This window comes from Syngnathoides biaculeatus, chromosome 2 (assembly GCF_019802595.1).
Source record: "Syngnathoides biaculeatus isolate LvHL_M chromosome 2, ASM1980259v1, whole genome shotgun sequence".
In the NCBI taxonomy this organism is placed as follows: domain Eukaryota; kingdom Metazoa; phylum Chordata; class Actinopteri; order Syngnathiformes; family Syngnathidae; genus Syngnathoides; species Syngnathoides biaculeatus.
The window spans coordinates 25267729-25295200 of NC_084641.1; the positions used below are offsets into that span (position 1 = coordinate 25267729).

The 27472-nt window shown below is 41.8% G+C and overlaps 1 protein-coding gene across 2 annotated transcripts in view; it reads right to left on the reverse strand.

Annotated features, from left to right (window-relative positions):
* The window catches only part of LOC133512855 (cadherin-4-like), a 374466-nt gene extending 347200 nt beyond the window's left edge, over positions 1–27266 (reverse strand). For both annotated transcript variants that reach the window (XM_061842843.1, XM_061842868.1), the window contains exons 1-3: positions 27056–27266; positions 26528–26647; positions 15679–15780 (exon numbers count right to left, since the gene is read on the reverse strand). The gene's annotated coding sequence lies outside the window, so the exon portion shown is untranslated. The remainder of the gene's footprint in view (positions 1–15678; positions 15781–26527; positions 26648–27055) is intronic.
* Positions 27267–27472: the final 206 nt, after the last annotated feature.

Below are 27472 nucleotides of genomic sequence, written 5' to 3' on the forward strand. Positions count from 1 at the left end.
TTTCCTGTTAAACATACAGAAAAACGAAATTGAGCAAAAGAACTCTAAGTCAACAATTCACAACTGCAGCATAATCACCGGCAAACGTGTAACATGAGATGCTTCCTGGTTGGTATAAAACAGACCTCTAAACGTATTACAATTTGTATTGCGCTTTTAAAAAATTAACTAAGCTTTTAAGTTGGGATAACGGATGTGGTCACACCAGTGTGCACTAAATTGTCGTGTAGTTTATTCACTCCCTTCGCGTGAAGCTAGCTGAGAAACAACACTGTCATTAGCATAACAAGCGCATTTGTTTTGACAGCATTTACTTCTTCAATCACTTGCCCGAGTCTGCTCTCACTCTGAGTGTTCCGGCACTTTGCTAATCACTCGCCGCCTTGCAACATATTTACCATAATAAAATTGTTATCTTAACAATTCATTAGGGTTGTGATTATTGGCTGAAGACTTTCAACATTTTGATACTGGGAAACTGTGCCAACGTGGCAAAGTGAATTGAATGTATTGAATGTATTCCATTTAATCTACAACCCTTCTAATGTGAGGAAATCACCTGATGTCATCAAAGAAATCCTCTGAGTAAATAACAGGGCACATTGCACGATGATGCATTTTTCTGCCAGGTGCTGCTTGCGATGATGAAATGCATCAACATGATACACCGTCAGCTATCGACTCAGACACATTTTTTTTTCCTCCAGCAATGTGAAATTTTGGCCTTTATGTTATTAAAAGATTTGCCACCTCACCATCCTGCTCTGACAGTTTTTCCACCCCGGTGCTGGTCTATCTACATATATTGGATACACTGCCATGCATTATTCATGACATTCCAAAGGGTGTGTTGCCCACTCTCCTGGAGCTCATCTCCAGGCAAGAGATGTTCCTTGGATCCTCTTTCATGGAAAAGAGGGCAAAGCAAGAGCAGAGTGAAGTTTAAAAAAAAAAAAATGAGAACACTGCATCCGGCAATATTTTCAGCATGTTCAGACTTCAGGGAGGTAATTAATTAAAAACAACAAATATGTCCTGACTGATACTTTCAGGGCTAGTCTATGGTGCCTCACATCTCTGTCCAGAAATCAGGGTTTGATAAATGTTGAGTGAGGATCCATTGAGAACAATACTTTATAGTGTGCTATCCGTTAGGCAAAACCACCAAATCCTGTCTCTGAGAGCAGATATTAACGTAATCATCCTTCAAGGAGCATTTTCCTCAGCTGCATTTCATCTTTTAGTCCGTTACGCATGGGAAGTGGAGACAATACTTGTCGTAATTCTCGCAAATGTATGACTGTGCATGTAATTTGCATTTTAATGAGTTAATGTATGTTCAACTAAAGATTGGACAAAGATTTTCTGTACACCTGATATTTAGGGTGTTTAGTAAGGATATATGTATTTGTAATGACTCAAATCTGGCGTGTTTGCAGAGTAAGTAAACATGCATGGTCATAATAGTAACCCGTGGGGTAGCATATTGTACCAGGGCTTTCTTTTATAAATACAGCCTCGGTTCTCGACCACAATCCGTTCCAGAAAACGGTTCTAAAAATGATTTGTTCGAAAACAGAATCAATGTTTCCCATTAGAATGAATGGAAAAAGAAATAATATGTTCCAAGCCTAAAAAAATTGGGCTTTTTAAAGCATTTTTTTTAACTTTAATATATAATATATATAATATGGAGCCATGTATCAGCCAGTGGATACGTGCATCGTATGCAGCCATACGGGGATGTCATATGGTCCTCCCAAAAGACTGGCTTAGTCCAAGGACAAAGTGTTACTCCTTGAGCTTGCGAAATTCCACCATGAACACCCCTTTACTCCACTTTCACTCCATCATGAGATGACAGTTGGGATAAATGAGCCCTGGGACAATGTAGGAAAACCAACTCTTTGACGTTCCCTTCAAACCAAAGAGTCAATTTATGACATTATCCTGAGGAACCTCAGAAATTTGAATATAAGAAGAAACGATGCCGGTCCGCTGGAATGACAACAATTTCATCACTGTAGCAGCAAACACGGGTGAGCAATAGTGATCAAGAAAGGGAACAAAGAGCAACATGCCTTTGATCAAGCCAATCAACCACAATGTATCCAACAGCATAATGAAAACGGTAAACCTTCATCACCAACAAGACTCTAGAGACACCATCACAATCAGGTCTACGAAACGGTGGCGGACCATCTTTTCATCTAAGCACTGCACTCGTAAACAGCAATTACTTTTACAGTTTTGTTATGGGAGGGACCAATCATTGATCTGGTGACTTTCTCAAGGATGGTGGCACAGTCTCTGGTTCAGAGGTTTGGTTCAAGGCATTTGTCTCGTGGAAGGAAATCTCGATTGTCTGCTCCAGTGCAAGATCAGGCAAGATATGACCAACACTCTCACTGATCAATCAACACAGGGTATAGATTCCTGAGCGGTCGTTTCTGTGATGAACGCAGGACATATGCTTGTGAGAAGTGAAATGCATTGCGCATATAGAGTCCTTTAAAAAAATATATCATACAAAGTAGGAAATGAAAATGAATGTAAGTAAGGGAAAGGGCCAACATACAAAGAATATTGATATTCAAGTGTGAGGAGGAGAATTTCAGTGTTCTTTGGGAAGAGGTTCGATTGAGTCCGTACATTCTATATGGGAACGGGACTGACAGTGTCATGAGCATGGCTGGACCACGGCCATGAGGGGCGTGGCCTGTCCACCGCGCTGGGCGATGTCATCACTGACAACTGTCACCGGTCATAGCAGTTTCACATGAGGCACTGTAATTAGACCAAGTATTTAAGATGGAGTTTTGTCACTGGCATTTGCCAGTTCGTTGCTTTTTGTTAGTGAGTTGCATTCACTGCCTGTGGGACTCACCGCTTCTAAGCGTAAGTTAGAGTAACTCTCGTCAAAGTGATTCTGTCCCCTTTTGTTTGATCCTGTCCTGTTGATTTTGTTAGTTTGCCCCAGACTAATCGGACCTTGCTGTATGTCTTTTGGATCCTGCCTAGCCTAGCGTTTCTGTACCTCTGCTTTGTTGGACTGACAGTTTCCGGAATAAACCACATTGAACATTATGGCTCTGCCTCAAAGTCCTGCATTTGGGTCCGCCCCCGCACCGGAGGTTTGTGACAGATGGATACGTAGCTGTTAGAATGTTTCTTTATGTCATCCAAATAAATGCAGTCTTTTGTCTGAATCACTGTAATCAAAGTAGTTAAAAATAGTTTTGCACAAACAAATGCCGCACATTATTCACGAGACATCAATGTGACTGAATGTCATGAGTGGAAATCGTGATTTCTATTGTATTTTATACTTAAATGTTCGATTGACGGCAGCGCGGTGACACAGCTGTAGAGTGATGGCTCACAGTTCTGAGGACCTGGATTCAAATCATATGCATTTTAAGCAAAAACAAAATATATTCCTTGAATTATTTTATTACATAAAGTATTTAAAATATGCATATATTTCTACTATGCAGTTTATTATCAGGAAAAGATAAAAAATGCTTTACAAAGCCCAATTTTTTTAGGCTTGGGACGCATTATTTCTTTTTCCATTCATTCTAATGGGAAACATCGATTCGGTTTTCGAACAAATAATTTTTAGAACCATTTCAATGCGCTCCGGTTTCCTCCCACATGCCCAAAGCATGCATTTATTGGACACTCTAAATTGCCCCTCGGTGTGAATGTGACTTGTCTGTTTCCATGTGCCCCGCGATTGGCTGGCAACCAGTTCAGGGTGTACCTCGCCTCCTGTTCGTTGACAGCCCCTCATGAGGATCAGCAGCTTAGACAATTGATGGATGAATTTTTGGATTACTTGCAAGGGCTATCATTCACACGTTATTTGGATGTTTGAATGTCTGGGAAAAAAAAATTGATTAATTAAACTGAATTTTAAATATACTAATTACTCCAAACACATCTGTTCCCTATGATGGTGCTGAACACCTATTTGTTATCATGTAAAAAAATACAGCTCACGATCATGCATTATTAAACCTCCTTTTTTTTTTTTCTTTTGCTACTGGAGCTGGGGGTGTGGGGGGGCGGTAAATATCATGAAACAAACAAATTGCAAAGTGATTTGTTCAATCTTTTGTCTTGTTGCCTTCGTTACAACCCATCGTAAGTTCATACTGGAGATTTGACATGCGGAGTTTCCATCAAGAAAAATCCGTCAAAACTTTTAATGAAGAAATATTCTCGAGTTACTACAGAGGCTGAATATAATGAAAGGTTGGTGTCTCTTTTCTTAATGTATAATTTCAACCAAACTTACAAATATATGGTGGCACAAATGCATCACTTGTTAATGAAAACATTTGGCCCGTGTCTTTAGCTGCCGCATTCCACAGTGTACTAGTGCATGAATGAAAACAGCATCCTAAGTGCTGGAGTCACATCACTGCTCAAGAGGCAAAAACAACCCGTCCGTGGGTTTTGCCATCACACATGTATTGTATGCAAAGAGGACCCCTGTCTCGCAAGAGGGGCTGTTTTATTAGCTCCCTCAAACTCAATTTCCATGCCTGGCAGCTAAAGGTGTAAATCTGGCCTTATCTGGCCCTTGCATGCACATTTCATATCCACACCCAGTGCCAGCAGCAGATCTATAATTCATCGCCAAGCACGCCCCTGTTATTGGCTCCTCGTTTATTAGAAAATACAACACAGGAAAGAATTTAATGCAGTCGTTTAAATAGATCAGAAGGCAAGGAAGGTATGTTTTACCTCCCGGAGGACCACAAACGTCTTTACAGTGATATTAGACTCAGTCAAGCAAGTGCGCACTGGATCAAACTTTATGCACATTCATATTCTGTGGTGCCTTTTTGAGTTATTATGTCAGCAGAAGGGTTAATTTTGGTTTGACCCTGCTGGTGAAAGAATGCTGCGTTTGACCGACAGTGAATTATTCCTCCAATTTGGCTAATTGGATGTCATAGGTCAAGTCATAAAACTAGTGAGTTTAGTTAAACAAACAAAGAAAGATTCATATTTTTAGTCAGTTTGTGGAGTTTTTAGAAACGGCGCCTTCCTGAAATGATTATTCCTTGATGGCCACCAGCTCAGAATAAATAGGACTTTACTTCGGTTCATCAAAACCACCATGAATCAATTGTAAAAAGTTTGAAACGTGAAAAAAAATGGCACTATTTCTCATTAACAGTTTTACTCAGCAACGCACTAACCTCAGGATTTGTTATGGACTTACGCAAGTCTTCATCTCAAGTAACCGGGCGTTATTCAAAGAAAGGGGGGCGACTGGTGCTCACCACTTCTACTCTTATTCCTACTTTCCAGAATCCTGGAGATTGTGCTTGCGCTTGTCATCCTATAAAGGAACGACAACAGTCTTTTGCCCAGAGGGAACCTTCCAGTGTGCCTGGCTCACAATAACAGTGTGTTGTAGCAGAGTAAGGCACAGAGGTGGGAGTGGCTGAGTGGCCATGCAACATGTTTGTGTTGCTCTTGAGCATCTGGATGCAATGACGGGGAACACAATTACAAATTCCGTTCCGTGAATGCATAAGCTTTCCGCTCATCAGCATCTGCTGCCATGATGAGCACATGACAAAACCCATCAGTAGGACGCGACAAGCATCTTAAACTTCATCCAATACACAGGGAGTTCTCGGTCTACGACCGAGATCCGTTCCTACGGTAGCGGCTTAACTCAAATTTCGATTTAAGACGGATTCCACCATTAAAGTCAGAATTTACATCAAAATACTTTGTATGAAAAACAACAGGATGATGTACTTAGCATTACTGCGGAGAGGTGGATGGAGAAGAGGAAGGGGAGGCTGGGCTTAGCTATTGCGAAGGAACCTTGTCCTCAATCCTCTCCATCTCGACAAGTATCGAAGAACCTTATTTTGTGATCATTGTATCCGAAATAGGAACGGAACCCTTCATCACATGTGCTAAAATGCGGGCTTTGTCTTTAATAATTGTCACCACGGTCGACCGACTGAATCCTCGGTGGTGTTGGTGTCTCACCTTTCTCCAATCTTTTTGTGATCTTGAGCTTCGTTTCCATGGAAATGGATTTTCTTATGGCTGCAGCAGCATTGCTAAAAGACACAGGTTTCTTCTTTGGGGCATGAATGTCTAAAAAGGAGGGCGAAAAATGCGACGATACTCCTGGCGCACAAACACGGACAAGCATTAATCAGGCAAAATGGCGGACGGGGGACGGGCAACGTCTTAGGTCAAGACTGTCTCCACCTGAGGACTCCCTGTACTTCGAGACACTTGGGATAGCGGGTGTAAAGAAAACCAGTACAATTCTACTACGACAGAATATTAAACTCAAGTAGTGGCTTGCATATAGAGTATATTGCGACTCTAAATACTCTTTATGGACTGTTCATTCAGCAGTTTGACCATACTGCATACAACTATCGCGTCTTTGACGAGACACAAATAACTTTTTCAGGTACAAGTTAAGATCACATGAATTATATAATGTCAATTGTTGATAAGGTTTCACTGTATTGGGCCGAAAAATGCAGCACTTTTATCAGAACCGGATAGCAATTCTTCACAAAAAGAATAGCAAAGAATGGCACCTAAGGGTTGTTTTGACAGAAAAGATCGTTTCACTCTTCAGGAGGAGACACTAACAGATTAAAAATCCAAGAAAGTGCATTCATTTCTAAACGGTCCCTAGTGTCATGTTCACTTATTAATACGAACGAACATTTTGACTATTTCTGTTCGGTAGACAAAATGAATGTAATTGCTTACCGTAATTTCCGGACAATAATCCACAACTTTTGTCGCACACTTTCAACCCTGCGGCTTATGCAATGATGCGGCTAATTTATGCATTTTTTTCTAACGGCCGCCAGGGGCGCTCGAGAAGAAAAGGTAAGAGTGAGACAGGTGGAATATATGTGTCGTGCATGAATAAAATGAGCATGAACAGACCCTCATCATGGAAAAGAAATGCATATGACGCAGCTTTCAGGTTCAAAGCAAATCGAGCTGGCCAATAGAGAAGGAAACGGAGCTGCTGCACGTAAACTTGGCATAAATGAATTGATGGTGAGACGCTGGAAACAGCGGCGGGAAGAACTGGAGCAATGTAAAAAGATGAAAAAAGATTTCAGAGGTAATAAAAGCAGGTAGCCTGAACCGTGTTGCTGCTGTCTTACTGCCGTGTCTCAGTGACTTTTGCTGGTATATTTTTTTTAAAACACTGTGCTAGCGTGTTGCTGCCGCGTCACAGGCACTCTTTGTAAAGAAAATTGAAGGTATATTACTAAAACTTTGAAAACTCTTTCTTTGTAAACATCTCATGTTTCAATGTGGCCGCATCTGGCTTATAGACAGGTGCGGCTTATGTATGTACAAAATGTTTTTTCCTTTAAAAATGTACTGGGTGACGCTTATAATCAGGTGCATCTGATAGTCCAGAAATGATGGGAATTTGGCCAGTTGAGCTTCATGTAAAAGGAAATATCTTTGAATCATCTTAGTGGAGTAATTGTAATGATTTTAATGTCTATCGATGGAAAGTGGATGGAACTGAAGGATACAGGAGATTCCAGACCCATCAGCCTTTGTTTCTTTTGTCATTTGGGTGAATGGTGTGTCCATTCCCAGACCCACTGCAAATTATCTTTGGTTAGATTTACTCTTCACAAGCAATCTGTTCAAATGGGATAGGCCCCAACACGCCAGCGACCCTGGTGAGGATAAGCGGTTAGAAAATTGATGGATGGATGGAGGGATGGCGTACACAAGTACAGAATATGCTTATCGCTTTGTCAAAAACTGTTCATGAGAGTGATGACTGTGGCAATGATTTGAAATTGAAAAAATATTTAACAGATAATGCGATGGATGCATATATGTGCTGTATAGCGTAATATTATTGAAACATGTCATTTCAATACCATATTAATCTGAATTCTACTATGGAATCTTTTCTTGTTTGTTTTTGGTAAGGTACAGTGAAGAAAATGAGTATTTGAACACCCTGCTATATTGCAAGTTCTCCCACTTAGAAATCATGGAAGGGTCTGAAATTTTCATCTAACGTGCATGTCCACCGTAAGAGAGACTATCTAAAAAGAAAAATCCAGAAATCACAATGTATGATTTTTTTCAACAATTTATTTGTGTGATACATCTGCAAATAAGTATTTGAACACCTATCAGCTAGAATTCTGACCCTCAAAGATCTGTTAGTCCGCCGATAAAATTCCACCTCCACTCCATGTATGATCCTAAATCAGATCCACCTGTGTGAGGTCATTAGCTGCATAAAGACACGTGTCCACCCCATACAATCAGTAAGACTCAAACCAAGATCAAATAGCTGTCCAAAGACACCAAAGACAAAATTATACAACTCCGCACAGCTGGAAAGGGCTACGGAGAAATTGCCAAGCATCTTTGTGAAAAAAGGTCCACAGTTGGAGCAATCATAAAATGGAAGAAGCTAACCATGACGGTCAATCTCAATCGGAGTGGAGTCCCATGCAAGATATCACCTCATGGGGTCTCAATGATCCTTTAGAAAGGTGAGGAATTAGCCAAGGACTACACCACAGGACTTGGTCAATGACCTGAAAAACGCTGGGATCACCGTTTCCAAGGTGACTGTCGGTAATACACTAAGACGTCATTGGTTTGAAATCATGCATGGCACGGAAGATTCCCCTGCTTAAACCAGCACATGTCAAGGCCCATGTTAAGTTTGCCAATGACCATATGGATGATACAGAGGAGACATGGGAGAAAGTTTTGTGTTCAGATGAGACAAAAATTGAACTTTTTGGTCATAATTCTACTAACAGTGTTTGGAGGAAGATGAATAATGAGTCCCATCCCAAGAACACCATCCCTACTGTGAAACATGGGAATGATAGCATTATGCTTTGAGGGTGTTTTTCTGCACATAAGACAGGACGACTGCACTGTATTAAGGAGAGGATGACCGCAGCCATGTATTGTGAGATTTTGGGGAACAACCTTTTTCCCTCAGTCAGATTATTGAAGATGGGTCGTGGCTGGGTCTTTCAACATGACAATGACCCGAAGCACACAGCCAGGAAAACCAATGAGTGGCTCCGTAAGAAGCATATCACGGTTCTGGCGTGGGCTAGCCAGTCTCCAGACCTAAACCCAATAGAAAATCTTTGGAGGGAGATGAAACTCCGTGTTTCTCAGTGACAACCCAGAAAACTGTTTGACCTAGAGAAGATCTGTATGAGGAGTGGGCCAAAATCCCTGCTGCAGTGTGTGCAAACCTGGTGAATAACTACAGGAAACGTTTGACCTCTGTAATTGCAAACAAAGGCTACTGTACCAAATATTAACAATGGTTTTCTCAGGTGTTCAAATACTTATTTCCAGCTGTTTCACACAAATAAATCATTAAATACATATCATACATGGTGATTTCTGGATTTTTCTTTTTAGATTATCTCTCCCACAGTGGACATGCATCTATGATAAAAAAAATTCAGACCCCTCCATGATTTCTAAGTGGGAGAACTTGCAATATAGCAGGGTGTTCAAATACTGATTTTCTTCACTGTACATTATTGACAGGTTAGTTATCTGAAGGTGACACTGAGGATATATAATACAGCTTCTTCAAATCATAAGGGACAAGGAGAAAATTTAGGTTCCCCCCCCCTCAAAAAAAGAAGAGAATAAGCTCAAGAAATATAAAGGATAAATTCAATTCACTACCCTCTGACCATTTGAAACCCTTTGAATAGACAGGGAAATGATGGCTATCTCAGCTCAGACAAAGAGGCGGCAGAGGCTTTAAAGGCGTTTCTTTTTTTTTTTTTTTTTTTTCTCATCTTAAGCAGGTCTTCAGAAGCGCTTTTGTGCGCTCCAAAGGGGCTTAATGGAACTCCGGCTGATCACTGATGGGCTCCAACAAATAAACAACTAAAAATAGTAGATTTGCTCTTGCCCAAAGAATGAACCGGATGCTGAAACACTGCTGGGGTACCGAAGTCCGGACCACTTGATGCCGAAGTGTAAAGAAGCAATGGGGCAATGACCATATGCTGTATTTCTTACAGCCGTGGGGATGTACTCATGAATATTTGATTGGTGCTTGAGCTGAATTCATTTTAAATTGAACGCGTACATATTGTGTCCTGCGGGTGGGTCTGTGACATATGTTCATGTTTATTTTTAGTTTTGTCTTGTTTTAATTTTGAGCTGCACAATGGCTGTAATTATTCATTTTAATTAGACGATATAATATTATCATAGAAGGAAATAACTTCATGAATATACATTACCCTACACTAATGTGACTTTGTGAAACAATATCTTCTTTTCCTTTCGGCTTGTCCCGATTGGGGGTTGCCACGCTGTGCCATCTTTTTCCATTTGAGCCTAACTCGTGCATCTTCCTCTCTAACACCCACAGTCTTCATGTCCTCCCTCACAACATCCATCAACCTATTCTTTGGTCTTCCTCTTGCTCTTTTGCACCCTTTTACCAATACACTCACTGTCTTGCCTCTGGACATGTCCAAACCATCGAAGTCTGCTCTCTCTAACCTTGTCTCCAAAACATCCAACTTTGGCTTCGAATGAGCTCATTTCTAGTCCTATCCAACCTGGTCACTCCAAGCAAGAACCTCAGCATCTTCATTTCTGCTAGCTCAAGTTTTGCTTCCTGTTGTTCCTTCAGTGCCACCGTCTCTAATCTGTACATCATGGCTGGAGGTGGCAAAGGCTAAACAAGAGGCATCTGACGACATGTACACCAGGTTGGATACAAAAGAAGGAGAAAAGGATCTTGACAGTTTGGCCAGACAGAGGGATAGAGTTGGGAAGGATGTGCAGCAGGTGATTCAGGATAGCAATGGAAATATGTTAACAGATACCAGTAGTGTGCTAAGTAGATGGAAAGAGTACTTTGAGAAGTTAATGAATGAAGAAAATGGGAAAGAAGGAAGAGTAGAAGAGGCACGCGTGAATGACGAGGAAGTGGCAATAATTAGTAAGGGGGAAGTTAGAAAGGCACTGAACAGGATGAAAAATGGAAAGACAATTGGCTCTGACGACATACCAGTGGAGGTATGGAAGCAATTTGGAGACGTGGCTGTGGCGTTTTTGACCAGCTTATTCAATAGAGTACTAGCGGGAGAGAAAATGCCAGAAGAATGGAGGAAAAGGGTACGAGTTCCCATTTTTAAGAGCAAAGGCGATGTTCAGAACTGTGGAAATGACAGAGGAATAACGATGATGAGCCACACAATAAAGCTATGGGAAAGAGTAGTGGAGGCCAAACTCAGGACAGAAGTAAGTATCTGCAAGCAAAAGTACTGTATGGTTTCATGCCTAGAAATAGTACCACAGATGCATTATTTGCATTGAGGATGCTCGTGGAAAATTACAGAGAAGGTCAGAAGGAGCTACATTGTGTCTTTGTAGCCCTAGAGAAAGCCTATGACAGAGTACCAAGAGAGGAACTGTGGTACTGCACGCGCAAGTCCGGTGTGGCGGAGAAATATGTTAGAATAGTACATGACATGTATGAGGGCAGCAGAACAGCGGTGAGATGTGCCGCAGGTGTGTCAGAAGAATTTAAGGTGGAAGTGGCACCGCATCAGGGAACATTGTGACTCTTCTGTGTATTACATGATTATTTGACCTGCCTGTGGTTTGCTGTGTGTCCATTTTTGGAATTTTAACTTCACTCTTGACACTTTGGTTCTCAACTGTTGTTATCTTGTGACCTACATTTTACTATTGTTGCAAAATCACTACCAACTTTTATATACGTTACCAACAATAGAGTATTTTTTTTTGTTTTAAAAACGAACCTCTGCATAGTGTGTTATATATTTAGATGGCATTTCAAATGAATTTAACACACCGCCAAAAGAGTACTGCTCGCCATGACACCTGCTCGTCAGAGGGTGATTTTTAAATTTTAAACTAGTGATTTCTCGTCGCCTTCTATATAATCCATGTGGGAACTTGATACGCCTCTGTACTGTACCCAAAAAAATCCGAACACTAACAAATACAGACATTTTTTCTAGCTGTCTGCAACACACATACAGCAGTTGAGAATCATTGATATTGAGAATGCAACTTACAGTCGATATCAAATTCTTACTTTATGAACATGTTGATACATCAAAACAAAATAAATGAATAGATTTACTGCGACAGTTAACTTCCAAATTGTTCTGAAGATGTGTAGAAGAAGCAGGTGTCACATTGATGACGTTTTGTCATTAAAATGTATGTGGGTCTTTTTATGGGGGTGGGTGGGGGGTCATTTATTTCACATGGTGCATTGCTTTCATGTGATAACAGACAATTAACACTTTCAGTTTTCATCTCTCACAGCACCTAAAAGAAGGAGGAAGACGACAGGGCCAAAAGGGCAATTTTCCCTATCAAAGCTATTTATCTTGTTTTTTTTTTTTTTCCATTGCATCTTTTTACGTGTCTCAGCTGTCCTCTGTTGTCGCGGTTTCTGAACCTTTATCTCCAAGTCTGTCTCTCCGTGCTGAAATATCTCACCTCCTCGGATGCCAGCAGTCCCAGCGTTTGGTTTGTTTCCGACTCGTTTCCACCTCCCACGCAGTACAAAACTGCTTTTCTTTCGATGAAATCTTGTTTTGCTTCACCGCAGGAAGGATCACTTTAATGTTTTGTTTAAATAATTTGTTGGCTGTTTTCAGGTGTCCCTTCAGTGAAGTGTAAAATGGGAATTAGTTGCTGTCAAAAATGACTCATACGAGGAAGTGGAATGGAGGTGGGTTTTTTTCAGATTCAGAAATTATCCTTTTTTTGAGAAGCAGGAACACCTACTTTAACTATTTAAAAGTTTCCAGCTTGTAGTGCTCAGCTGTAAAGCGTTGGCCTCACAGTTCTGAGGACCGGGGTTCGATCCCGGCTCCGGCTGTGTGGAGTTTGCATTTTCTCCCCCTGCCTGCGTGGCTTTTCTCCGGGCACTCCGGTTTCCTCCCACATCCCAAAAACAGGCAACATTAATTGGACACTCTAAATTGCCCCAAGGTGTGATTTGTTTCTACGTGCCCTGCGATTGGCTGGCAACCAGTTCAGGATGTACCCCGCCTCCTGCCAGTTTACAGCTGGGATAGGCTCCAGCACTCCTCACGATCCTCGTGAGGATAAGCCACAAAGAAATGGATGGATGGATGGATATATATATAGGCAGCACGGTAAAGCATTGGCCTCAAAGTTCTGAGGACCCGGGTTCGATCCCGGCTCCGCCTGTGTGGTGTTTGCATCTTCTCCCCCTGCCTGCGTGGGTTTTCTCCGAGCACTCCGGTTTCCTCCCACATCCCGAAAACAGGCAACATTAATTGGACACTCTAAATTGCCCCTAGGTGTGATTGTGATGGTAGCTGTTTGTCTCGATGTGCCCTGCGATTTGCTGGCAACCAGTTCAAGGTGTACCCCGCCTCCTGCCCGTTGATAGCTGGGATAGCCTACAACACTCCCCGCAACCCTTGTGAGGAGAAGCGGCTAAGAAAATGGATGGATGGATATATTTATAGAGAGAGAGAGAGCGAGAGAGATGTGTGCGTGCGTGTGTGATATATACAGTGTATATATATATATATACATAACGTATAACAGAACGTGATATAAAACAAAAAATGAGGTAATGTTTTTCGCTCATGTAGTCAATGTAATCGTTCTCAAAACGGTGTTGTCATGACAACCAGACACCTGGTTATATGCCCTTGTGAATGCCGTGAATAGAAAATCAAACCGAGGAATAGAATGAAGTTTCTGATGTAATTATAATACAATGAATAGAATAGGGGCGGTATGGTGGTCAAGGTCATCCGTCTGCCTCACAGTTCTGAGGTCACGGGTTCAACTCTGAACTCTGGCCATCCTATGTGTAGTTTGCGTGTACGTATTTTGTCGCGGTACTCTGGCTTCATCCACATTCCGAAAATAAGCATTTTGAAATTGTCAATAGGCGTAAATGTTCGTGTGATTGGTTATTGACAATGTGACAATTGTAACAATTACGTCCCGACCTTTTCGCTCTTTCGAACGTAGGGTTTTACAACACAAACTAGCTTCATGTTTCAGCTAATAAGTGGCAAAGAAAATGCTCGTGCAACACAAAGAGAAATGCGTCGTTACGATTGACCCCAAAGTCTGGGTCAGTTGCAATAAACATTTGGGTGAAAGGTAACATTATAAAGTGTCAAGAGCAAGGCTGGACCAAAGCCAAAAGGGGCGTGGCCAGTTTCATCTCTGACCGGTCACAGCTGTGTCATATGAGGCACTATGATTAGACAATGTATTTAAGTTGGGAGTTTTGTCACTGGCATTTGCCAGTTCGTTGAGTACGCTTTCCCGCATCCAGGGTTACTCCGCCACTACGCCATTATAGTCCAGTCACGCTTTTGGTTATGCTCTTTAGTTGACTCATAGTTATCGGACATTGTTTCTTGTGTTTTGGGTCCTGCCTTCTTGGACTGTGTTGTAGTGCACAACTTTCGTTTATAATAAAACCCACTGAACATTATGTCCTCGTCTTGGAGTCCTGCATTCGGGTCCGTCCGTGCACTGTTGGCTTGTGACAATAAAGTACAGGCCATAACAATGACAATAACAATGAAAGATATTGTAAGTTTCTTTTTCTCAAAAAATGGAAACAAAAATATAGTTGTGTCGCGTACAGGACAATCTATTTTCCGTACCACTTGTCCTCACTAGGGTCACGGGGGTGTTGGCGCCTATCCCAGATATCTTCGGGCGAGAGGTGGGGTACACCCTGAACTGGTTCCTAACCAATCGGAGTGCACATAACAAACAACCTTTCACACTCACATTCACACCTACAGGAAATTAACCCAGTGCTTTTCAAAGTTTTTCGGGCGCGCCCCCCTTCCGGTGATGAACTTTTTCAGCACTGAAAATTTTAAAAGCGAGGCCAGGTGATACCGCTGAAAATTGTAAATTATATCTTATTATATGATTGTATTATTACTTGGATAATAAGTGGTTTTCCTTTTTTCCATCAGGTTGAGTTTTTTATTCTTTTCAGACTGATCTCCGATGACAAATGTCGCCTGTATGTGGGTGGGAGCGCTCCAAGCTGGGCTTCTATTGGCGCGCATCCGTGCTATGTCGTTTCGTGTTATTGATTTGATTGATTTCTCCTACCGGTAAAGCGGATTCTCGAGTGCATCAAATGCAGAGTTTTCCCAAAACAACGGGAGAATCCATTGCACATAACAGTGACTATGCTTACTTACGTCCTGGCGGCTAACGCATGATAACTTATCTAAACGAGGCAGGAGCTAATTGGCAGTTTGATGTCATTTTGTTCTTTTGCCTCCCACGCAGTCATCTGCACACACAACTCTCCAGGAGACAGGAAGTACATTGGCTGACTGTCGATTTAGGGGGAACTGACCTATAAAACAACATGAGTTGAGCGCTGATTTGTTTTTTACCTGCAGGTGCTGAAAAAAATAAAACAGCGCTGAACTCATATGGTACTGATACTCTTCTATTTTTATCTCAAAATATCCCAGTATGGTACTGGTATCGGTACTTGATGCAACACTAGACTGATGTCAATATTAATAGCAATTATGTTAACACTGGCGGCATGGTGGAGCGGCTGGAAAAAAAAATTGGACTCACAGTTCTGAGGTCCCGGATTCAATCCCAGACCCGCCTGTGTGGAGTTTGTTCTCCGCCGTGCCTTTGCGAGTTTTCTCCGGGCACTCAGGTTTCCTCCGACATCTAAAAAAACATGCAACATTGAGGATAAGCAACTAAGAAAATGGATGGATAGATGGATATACTTACGCTGACTTGAATATTTCTTTGCTATAGCAATTCAATATGACATGTGACATTTTGCTCTCTCATACTCAATCTCATATTTATCTTAATTGGCCAAGCATGTACTCTTAAATACACTTTTTTTTTTTTTTACCTTGTAGGTGGGGTCAATCTCGGACTAAAAACCAAAACAGCACTATAATAACACATTTATGACACATACAGCTATTAAAAGATGCCGTTTCAAATTAGTTTAACATACCACTAAAAAAGTACTGCTGGTACAGCTATTCAAATTTGGTATTTTAAATGTTTTTTTTTTTTTTCATTCATTCTGGTAATATTTTCCAAACCTCTTACAGACTGCAACATTGTATTGCAGACACGATCTCAAAGTCACGAATCCATTTCCTTTATAGCGTCCTTCGCCATATAACTTGTTCTTCTTCATCTTTTCATCATGTGAACTATCTCGCGTGGCCATGATGTGTGGCCTCAGAACTGTGCCTGTCTGCTTTCAGCCTTGTCAGAGGTACAAGGTAAGAACCTAATCATGCTTATCACATCCCCGTGTCTGCAGGTTACAGGTTACCAACGTGATGTAAATGTCATCCACCCCCGTGCACGTGCAACCCTTTTTTTTTTTTTTTGTGACCGTGCTGACTGAATGCACGTAAGCACGCCGGCCGCACGTGCGCACAGCAACGTAATCAACAATAAAAATGATTGAATGCCAGGCGGTACACAAATCCTGTTATCACCATCTTTACAATCCAAATTTAAATGAGTATAAAGATTGCCAGATGGCTCAATTCTGGTGCGAAACCTCCGGAACATTACGACAAACACAGGAGGAATATTGCGCAAACATGCACTTACAGACTTGAACCTGAAATGTAGTAACAATGGTGTTGTCATGAGCAAGAATGGACCACGGTCATGAGGGGCGTGGCATGGCCACCGCTTTGGGTGGTCTCATCTCTGACACCTGTCAGCGGTCACAGCTGTTTCGCATAAGGCACTGCGATTAGACTAAGTATTTAAGTTGGAGTTTTGTCACTGGCATTGGCCACTTCGTTGCCTTGTGTTAGTGAGTTGCGTTCACTGCCAGCAGGAATCTCCACCACCGAGAGAAAGTGTAGTGTGAGCTATCCTCGTCACAGCGATTCTGTGCCACCATAGTTTAGTCCCGTCTTAGTTGATGTTTCCAAGTTTGTCCCCTAGTCATCAGACCTCGCTTCACGTTTGCTTTCATGGATTTTGCTTATAGGCTAGCGTTGTTGTGCCTCTGCCTTCTCAGACTGCTTACATGTATGACCTCAGCTTTGAATAAAACTACGCCTAACACCATGCCCTCGTCTCGGAGTGCTGCATTTGGCCCCAGCCCCGCACCGTTGGTTCATGACAGGTGCATGCACACCTCCTCTGTTTAAGTCCAAAGTGGTCTGAGGATGAGCAATGCACAAACCTTAGAAGAACTTCAAGTACAGTATGTTGTGAAATGGCAGTCTACACAGTACCGGCCTTCTTTTGGGATCAACATACCAATCTCCATGCAATCATTTTCATTACAAACCAATTGACTGGCCAACCGGTGGTCTGACAAACTCTGTATTTTCTCCGTGTTGTATTCCTTACAGAGGCGGTCAAACTGCATCAAGTGGAGTACACAACCAGAGAAACACACAGCCACTAAAACAAGTCCATCATAGCTGAGCGGAAAGAAGACTCATCAGTTTTGAACATCAGCGGCGCTTAAGCGTCTTATTTGTAAGTCAGTGTGCAGAGATAGCAGCCCCTGTGTCTTCGTGTATGCAGACAGCAATGAGAAAAGCAGTTTTAATCACCGATAAAATTCTTGCTCACCCTGCTGACGGCATCAGAGAGGACTAGTTTCTCCTCCCTCTTATGATCAGCTACATGAGATGGCTGCTTTGCTCTCCATTGATCTCTTTATTACTAAATTGCGTCAAATTGTAGAGTATAAACAAAATACTGCATTCCCACACTAGTACATTTGAGTTCAAAAGCAGGTCGCCATCTTCAGGACGTGAGCAAACAACCTTTCATCAGTGGTTTCGTTTTACATGAAAACCAAGTTCATCCCAAATTTAAGTTCTATAAAACAATCATACATCTTTTAAATGAGTGTGTCGTGAACAAGGCCTGGAAACTGCCGTGAGGGGCGTGCACTGCTCTGGGTGGTGGCACTCAAATGTTCCCTCTAATTTTTTACGTGTCTGAGCAAACACACTAAGGCCTTGAGCGCCCCCTTTGACCACTGTGAGCAACATCAGACTATCCGCTGTGGTCAATCAGTGTCATCCATTGCAGTTACGTGGCTCATTAAAAAGGTTCAGATTACAATCCCATCATAACATTTTGAAGAACAATTTTGTGTTTTTGCAAACTCACATTGAAAATGTCAACAAACAAAAAGATACATTACAATACAAATACACACCAGGCCAACTATTAACTATAAAAGTCAAATGGAGCATCCAACTTTGTTTCATATGTTTTCAACCCACAATGATATCCTCGTCTGTTTTTCTTGGAGTAAAACTGAATTATTGCTTGCAGAATATCTTTCGCAATACATGTTGAAAGCTGAATGGTGCTCCCAAACAGTTTTAGGGTTCATGTTGCCTCCTATATTTAAAATACTCTGACTTTTGGCATTTAAGTTGGAGTTTTGTCACTAGCATTTGCCAGTTTGTTGCGTTGTATTTAATGCAAGTTGGATTCGCCACGAGTGAAAATAAGTATAGTGTAGAGCTATCCTTGTCACAGCGAGTCTGTGCCCTTTTGTTGATCCACGTCTTCGAAGACGAAAGTTCTTAGTCATCGGACCTTGTTTCATGTTTATGGATCCCGCCTTTAGTCTAGCATTTTTGTGCCTCTGCCTTCTTGGACGGCTTAAACTGTGTGTCGACCTGTTTTTGCCGTAAACCAACTCTGAACATTAGGCCGTTGCCTAGAAGTCCTGAATTTGGGCCCGACCCCAAGCCGCTGGTTCAATGACAGATACGTGTGTGCTATTTTTAGCATGATCCACAGATGCAGCAAAAATATCATGTTATACTCTACGACCATAAAGGTAGATGAAAGATGGAGCAAGAACATGAAAGAGTCCGCATTAAAGCACTTCATGATGCTGGCTGGTTTTTGAGACAAACAGTGAGATTTTCATTCTAGTTTTACGTTGTTTCTTTCCCATGAAATGCGTTTGTGCGATAATTAAACCTGCTTCTTTTCTACAAAGATTATGATCACGGGAAAAACAGCAGATGGGATGATGAAGAGTGTTATCGAAGTGGCAGGCATCATGGAAGCTTACACTGAATATTATTCTACACGCCTGACAAATTATTCCCCACAGTGCTGTTTACACCTAACAAGTGTTAAATTTGTAACTCTAATCACAGGAAAGCGTGAAACCACATTATTGTGTATGGCGCAGTAATATATTATGGAATACTATCATTGTTATTCAGTTCCAATCTCATTACCGCTATTCAACATTTCAATACACAGCAAGGACGGAGATGAGGTAATCAAAAACGCGACACATCACAGAAAAAAGAAAAAAAAAAAAAATCGCATCGCAGGGCTTTCATTTCTGAGCTTGGTTTTGCCTCTCACACAATTGCATATCTGTGGTGCATGAATAATACAGCAAATGTAAAAGAAAACACAGGCATTTTCATATTCACACCAATGCAAACAGTGTGTAAGCACCTTTAGATTTCATGCATCTAAAATTACTTTCGCCTTATTTTTTTCCCCCCTCTCCCGTAGGCAATTCAATTCATTCAGTTAATGTTTCATCACGTGTCTGGCGGAGACGTTATTGAGACATTACAGGGGCGCCGATGAGTCGGGGAGCTCGGTGACAGTGGCCCAAGTGGAATCTCGGGGAGATGTATTATTGTGATATTTTCTTGGAGGAATCCGGAATTGAATTCTGATTTACTCAAAGGTAACAATCATGCTATACCGAGCCCCGTACAAGCTACACTTAGCGCAGAGTTGGCCCTCCGTGGGACAAGTGGGCCGCATACAGATGAGATGGAAAGGGATGGGATCACTTGCAAACACAAAGTACACACAACAACAAATATTATAATGAAGAGGTTAACTGAGACTGGGGTGTTAAACTCATTTCCCTAAATGTATAATCCCGTTATACTATTAACAAGAAATTTGGAAAAAAGGGAAAATTGTGACATCATTGTTTAGTTTATGATGAGAAGGGATGTTGTTGAAAAAAAAAATGTTTCTAACAGCCGTAAAACATGAAGAAATTGAGCAATTTCGGAACGTTTTTTCTGTCTAATGAAATAAAATTAATTTAGCAAGAAACATAAAAGTTTAAAAACTCATTTGAGTTGGTGACAAAAAAAAATAATTGGCAGGGGCGGATCTGGCCCCAGGGCCTTTGAGTTTCAAACTTGTGCTTCACGCAGCTCGGAAAATATATACATTTGCATCTTGAATGTTATCAAGGCTGACAGAAAAGAAAATCTCTACAGAGGACTGAATGTATTTTCTACATTATTGAAAGGCTCTTACGTGAAAATTGAGCTGTGCAATTATTACAGCATTGATGGCTGGTGGAAAAAAAAAAGGCTTTTATTCCTCCAACTGATGTCATTTCCCTAAAACTCCCAATGGGCTATTGTGTGATTATTCCATAAAATTACATATTTTACTTAACCCCCCTGTTGTATTATTAATTTCATCTTTATTGGCCGCAATAGTCCTGATCCAAAATGACCATCGTATTCTTGCTGACAATACAAAAACCTTAAGAGCTTATTAATTCTGTGTTTGAGGCAATTTGGGACCCTTTAAAATACTTGGGAATTCAAATATTTTCATTTTTCCAAAGAATTTAAGTGGCAGGCTACAACCACATCCAGTTAACCTAAAATATACCTGTATGTGGCGGCACAAGTGAGGCAACTGGTTAAGAGCGTTGGCCTCACAGTTCTGAGTACCGGGTTTTGAATCCTGGCCCTCCCTGTGTGGAGTTTGCATATTTTCCAAGTCCACTCCGGTTCCCACGTCCCAAAAACAAGCAACATTAATTGGAGATGCGAAATTGCCCCTCGGTGTGATTTTAAGTATGACTGTTGTCGGTCTCCATGTGCCCTGCGACTGGCTGGCAACCAGTTCAGGGTGTACCCCGCCTGCCGCCCAAAGACAACTGGGATTCGCTCCAGCACTCCCGTGACCCTTGTGAGGATAAGCGGGTCCGAAAATGAATGAATGAATACCTGTATGTTCCATACTGCGAGAAAAAAGTGGCAATACCTAGAAAAAGCCCTTGCTAACAGAGAGAGAGTCTGTCAAGGCTTCTGAAACATGTATTGCGACAATTTTCTTTGCGAAATGACTGGTGGAGGGGGGGGGGGTCCTCAAATTATGGTGAGTTAGGGTTAAATTGGGTTTATAAAATTGAGTCTAGCTAAAAAATGAGTCTTTTCAAAAGTCTTACATGTAGTTACTGACAGAGAAGGCAGTTTGTAGCCCTTGAATCAACAGAAATGAGTCACGTTTCATGTTGAATCTTCAAGCCGAATAAAAATCTAGAATATGGTTTTATATGTAGCTAGTGTTAAATTATAATTTTATTGATAAACTGTACTAAAGTTAGAAAAAATACAGTATGAGACAGCTACACTGTGTGCAGTCTTCAAATGGTATGTTTGTGTGACATAAAGTGAAACCAAGGTAGATCATTTACAAACATTTTCCACTATTAATGTGACCGATAAAATGTTCTTCTTCTTTTCCTTTTGGCTTGTCCCAATCTATTTCCATTTAAGCCTATCTCGTGCATCTTACTCTCTAACCCCTACAGTCTTCATGTCCTCCCTCACAACATCCATCAACCTTTTCTTTGGTCTTACTCCCGCTCTTTTGTCTGGCAGCTCCATCCTTAGCGCCCTTCTACCAAGATACTCACTCTCTCGCCTCTGGACATGTCTAAACCATGGAAGTCTGGTCTCTCTAAACTTGTCTCCAAAACATTCAACTTTGGTTGTCCCTCTAATGAGCTCATTTCTAATCCTATCCAACCTGCTCACTCTAAGCGAGAACCTCAGTATCTTCATTTCTGCTACCTCAAGTTCTGCTTCCTGTTGTTTCTTCAGTGCCACCGTCTCTAATCCGTACATCATGCCCGGCCTCACCACGGTTTTATAAACTTTGCCCTTCATCCTAGCTAAGACTCTTCTGTCACATAGGACACCAGACACCTTCCGCCAACTGTTCTACCCCGCTTGGACCCGTTTCTTCACTTTCTTACCACACTCTCCATTGTTGCCCCCAAGTATTTGAAGTCATCCACCCTCACTATCTCTTCTCCCTGGAGTTTCACTCTTCCTCCTCCACCCCTACCATTCACATACATATACTCTGTTTTACTTTGTCTAATCTTTATTTCTCTCCTTTCCAGTTCATGACTCCACCATTCTAATTGTTCCTCCACCTGCTCCCTTTCACTGCAGACCACAATATCACCTGCGAACATCATGGTCCAAGGGGAGTCCAGTCTAACCTCATTTGTCAGCCTATCCGTTACGACCGCAAACAGGAAGGGGCTCAGAGTAGATCCCTGATGTAGTCCCACCTGCACCTTAAATTCTTCTGACACTCCTATGGCACATCTCACCGCTGTTCTGCTGTCGTCATACATGTCCTGTGTACTATTCTAACATATTTCTCCGCCACACCGGACTTGCACATGCAGTACCATAGTTCCTCTCTTGGTACTCCGTCAAGGGCTTTCTCTAAGGGAGTCGGCAACAAATGACACATTTTAAAGTGCCACTGATCATCTGTTCTAGTAGCCTTTCCCTGACATTTTGTAGTCATCTTTCAGCAAAGGCCGTGGTTCACCTGGTTTTTTCGCAGCATTAGTGGAATCGCATGGTTCAGTACTACAGTTTCAGTAGGTAAAAGGGTACAGACAAACTTCCAACGATTTGAGTATACGATGGAAACAAGCAGAGGCAGTTATCACCCAGCAGAGAAAATATAGTACAATTATCAAGAAATGTGTGTCCCTCCAAAATTGATGAAAAGAAAAGCAGTGCATTGGTCATGTCAGCCCGACAGCCACACTGCTGGAGTTAGAGAAATTTCTGGCCAATATTGGCTGCTTCATAATTGTGCCCTACATGACTCTTTCGCTCTTTTTTTTTTAAACACATTTTTAATGACTAGGCTCTGTGTTAGGGGGTCAAGATAGATACCTTGTCTTACAAAGAAAAACAAAAAAATCAAAACCCCACATGTAATCTCGCAATGGGAGAATGTGTTGCATTTCATTGAAAATAAGTCGGACCTTTTTCGCCGTAAATTCAAAAGGCTCCACACACATTTCTCATCAACAAAAGAACACCAAATGTACAGTGAAGCAGTGGTGGCGGCATGTGCTTGCTCTCTACATTAACAATTAGTGGATTCACCAAAAAAGCGTGTATACGAGTACTTGCGGCCTAAAAATGATGAGCTATTTTTGTTTTCTGATTTTGTTATTAGTAAGTTACTGACGCAAACATCCGCAACTGCAACCTGAAAAACACGTCCACATTAATAATGGCTTTGCCACATGACTGGAGTGCAGTTTAGAGAAGCCGGAGTGTACTTGTTGATGCAAGGTTTAATTGGTTGTAATGTTCTATTTTTTACACACCTGAATGGGCGCTAGGGGTGATGGATTTGTGCTCCACAGCCTGGGGAGTCATCCACGTGGCATTAAGAGTGATTTGTTCGCAGTCTATCGGGCAACAATTGTCATATTACATCATCACATCTACCCTTTAGGTCCATTGTCTATGCCTAATGGGATATTGCTCATCAAACCATTTGACTGTGTGGTCACGAACGAGATCCCACTTTGAGTGTATATATAGTGGATACTACATGCTGTTGCTGGGTGTTTCCACATCTAGCTGTACATCATGTCCATCCATCCATCCATCCATCCATCCATCCATTTTCTGACCCGCTTACCCTGACGAGGGGAGAGGGAGTGCTGTGGACAATCTCAACTGTCATTGGGCAGGAGGCGGTGTACACCCTGAACTGGTTGTCAGCCAATTGCAGGGCACATGGAGACAGACAACAGTCGCACTCACAATCACACCTAGGGGCAATTGAGGGTTTCCAATTAATGTATGATTTGGGATGTGGGAGAAAACCAGTGCGCCCACCTCTTGTTTTCATTTAACTCTTTTTGTCTTCATTCTCCCGCTTCCAATTGTGTGTGGATTAATTTTTGGGGAAGTCAATCAGATTCCATCTTTTATGTGTTGCCTTGTTAGTAACATCTGCCCTTGGCCTTCAATGTTTTAAATACTGGCCCGTGCCACATCCATCCATCCATCTATCCATCTATTTTCTGTACCACTTGTCTTCACCAGGGTCGCAGGCGCGTGGGGCCGATCCCAGCTGCAAGAAGACGCGACACACTCTGAACTGGGCACATCGCAGGGAACTTGAAAAACATGACCGCACACATTCACACCGAAGGGCAATTTAGAGTCTTCAATTAACGTACCATGTCTGGTGTGGGAGGAAACCAGAGTACCCGGGGGGAAAAAAAAACACCCGAGCACCCCGCCTGTATCCCACTGCTCACCTGAAGATAGCTTGGATAGGCTCCAGCACGCCTAAGACCCTACTGATGATATGCAGTGCAGAAAAACAGAAAATGGATATATGAAGAGTTCAGATGCAAAAGCAGATATATCAATTTTTTTGTTTCTGTACATACTTTGATTAATATATTTTATGAATTTGTATATTATATGAATAAAAGAATCTTCAGGAACAACTAAAATGAATATATCGGCTGGATTCTTTGATTCATATAATATACAAATCAAAGACTCTACAGAAACAACAAACCACTGAGCGGACAAGCATTTTGATTTCGTTAGGCAATCACTTCTATCAGGTTATTGCAAATGTACAACTTTTCATAGCTGCTAATGCTGAAATTTTATAGCTGGAGAGCCAGGCAGGCTGCAAAAACTGACAGTTCCACTCTCTATATTAATGGCTCCACATACCCCCTATGCCGGCGCCTTCTGGATCGATTTTGCAGCTAAATAAATGCATCATCTCGTCATTTAGGTCCATTTGTCCAAGCAGACTGTCACGATCACCATTGTTGTTGCCTTGTTCCTCGTTGCGGAAAGTGAAGTAAAATCGGCTCCCAGAAATGACCAAAAAGTGCTGAAGAAACTACCCTGCGGTGTCCCATCCTTTACCATTCGTAGCGACACATCTGATTTGGAAAAGAACTTTGGAAGTAGATTCGTGCCACCAGGATTTGAATTTGAAATGCCACAGAAAATAGGAATTTGAATTTGAAATGTAAAGTGATCACATTTTCAATAGTTGTATTCCAGTGTAACTTTCCCATGTTCACAATTCAACTGGCTACAGTTCTCTGTTTGAAATTCACCGTCTGTGCCACCAGGCAGGGTTACTCCGGGTCAGAACCGAACACCCAGCCGATCCAGTTACGCTTTCTTAGTCTGTGACGTCACGTGACAAAGAAAGCGTAACTGGATTGGCTGGCTGTTCGGTTCTGACCTGAAGTAACCCTGCCTGGTGGCACAGACGGTGAATTTTCGGCGGCAAATTGTAGCCAGTTGAATTTCAGACAGAAAATTGTAGCAACTATCGAAAATGTGATCACTTTACATTTCAAATTCAAATCTTGTTTTCTGTGGCATTTCAAATTCAAATCATGGTGGCACTAATCTACTTCCTTAAAGAACTGCACCACATTTTCAAAAATGCTTGTCGGCTGCACCCCGGTATCAACGCAAACCATGAGCGGGACAGTTGCTGTGATGTCACCAGGGTTGCTGCCTACGTGAGTATAAAGAGGCCCTAATTCTATGTGGACTGGTAAAAAGAGATAGAACTCAAAACCCAGTTCTTCTTGAGAAACAGTTTCCTGTAATGTGATATGGAGGAATTGTTTGTTTGCTTCCCTGATGACTGTGCTTATCGATTCCTCCCAGGTCGCAAATGAGTGATGAAATCACAAGCAGAGAAGTGTATTTTGGTTCTGAACATGGCGTCAATGTAGTAGCACTCTAAAATTTGGTTATATTTCACGAGAAAGAGAAAAATAGAGAGCTTTCTGAAACACGGTCAAAGATCCTTTCAAAAAGCAGAAATAAAATGTCTATCGCAGGATATCCTGAAACTCGTTATCATTTCATCATCGCATACTGTGTTGATGTAATTCGCTAATGATGGATAATGCAAGGTCCGACACAACAACAGTGGCCTTTCTGCAACAACATTTTTGAGCCTCACTCCCCAGGCATGAGAAATCAATATGTGGCCAATCCAAGTTTTGCACTAAAGTGACAGCTGGAAAAACTGAGGGTTGTTTGGCCATGCCTGGAGAGTGAGCAGAGGAATTACATGCTAAGGTTACTCTTGTCACTTGTGAGCTGTGTTCAATAAAAGGAGTCGGTGCAGTACACGCGGAATGTCCATACCACATTTCTGTATCTCATGTACATTTTTAAAATCCCCAGCGCACAAGGAAACAATGAAACAAAACAGACAAAAAAGAAGAAACAAAATGTCCTTATCTTCGCGAGCATCAACGCTCTCCTTTTTACTGTCATTCTCATATGGCTCGGCAGTGTCATTTGACCTGTTCTTGCTGCATGAATCCTTCCACCTCGCGCTCTCCTCCCATCCTCCGCATCACAGCCTTCATCCCTGAGGACCGATCAATAGACCAAAGCAGCCCCCGAGTGAAATCTCCTCTTTGCTGTGCAAGAAAAGAAAGCCCGTTTAATCAGATTTCATTGATCATCCCCCCACTTTATATAAAGAATATTGTACAGTATACTCCACAATCAACTGTATATACATGAAAACAACAATGATTCCTGTGCTTTGAGGTTGTGCCAACAACTGTTTAGGCGGGAGTCGGGCGTCAAAGGTAGAGACTTGTTTGATGATCAATAGGTAGAGATATGCCAATTGGTGTTTTGAGCGCAATGGAAGTTGATGCCACTCATACTGCGTGATCATGGTGGATCAATGTCATTGTCAGTTTTAATGTAATGTCAGTTTCATCAGTTATTCACACTCTAATTTATAGCTACGCACCAAAAGCAGCAGGTGCAAGATTTGAATTTGGTTAACTGGCAAACTGTTTACATACTGTACGTACCTAAAGCTTCAAGTTTCTGAATCGGTGAGGAAGTGCACAGGTGAATTTCTCCGCGGTAGCAAAAACAAAACAAAACAAAACAAAAACACAAACAAGATTCTATGTCTCAATTCGGAAATCGGGTGGTTACGGATGTAAAAATATGGTGTAACAGCAGCCGCAGTGCTTAGCTATGCTGCTACAGCTCGGCTATAGCACTCCACTTCCTCGTTAAGAGTATAAATGGCGGAGGTCTAGTCGTCCCCGGGTCCTATATATACTGAGTCATTAGGGTTCATGAGGTGCAGGTGTGTGAGTGGTGATTGCCTTCCCCGCCCAACTTGGCTGGGCGCCAGGAGCATGACAAATCTCAAATTCAGGAGGGGCAGAGTGGTTTTCATTCTGGCCGGGAATGGGTGCACCAACTCTTCACCCAGG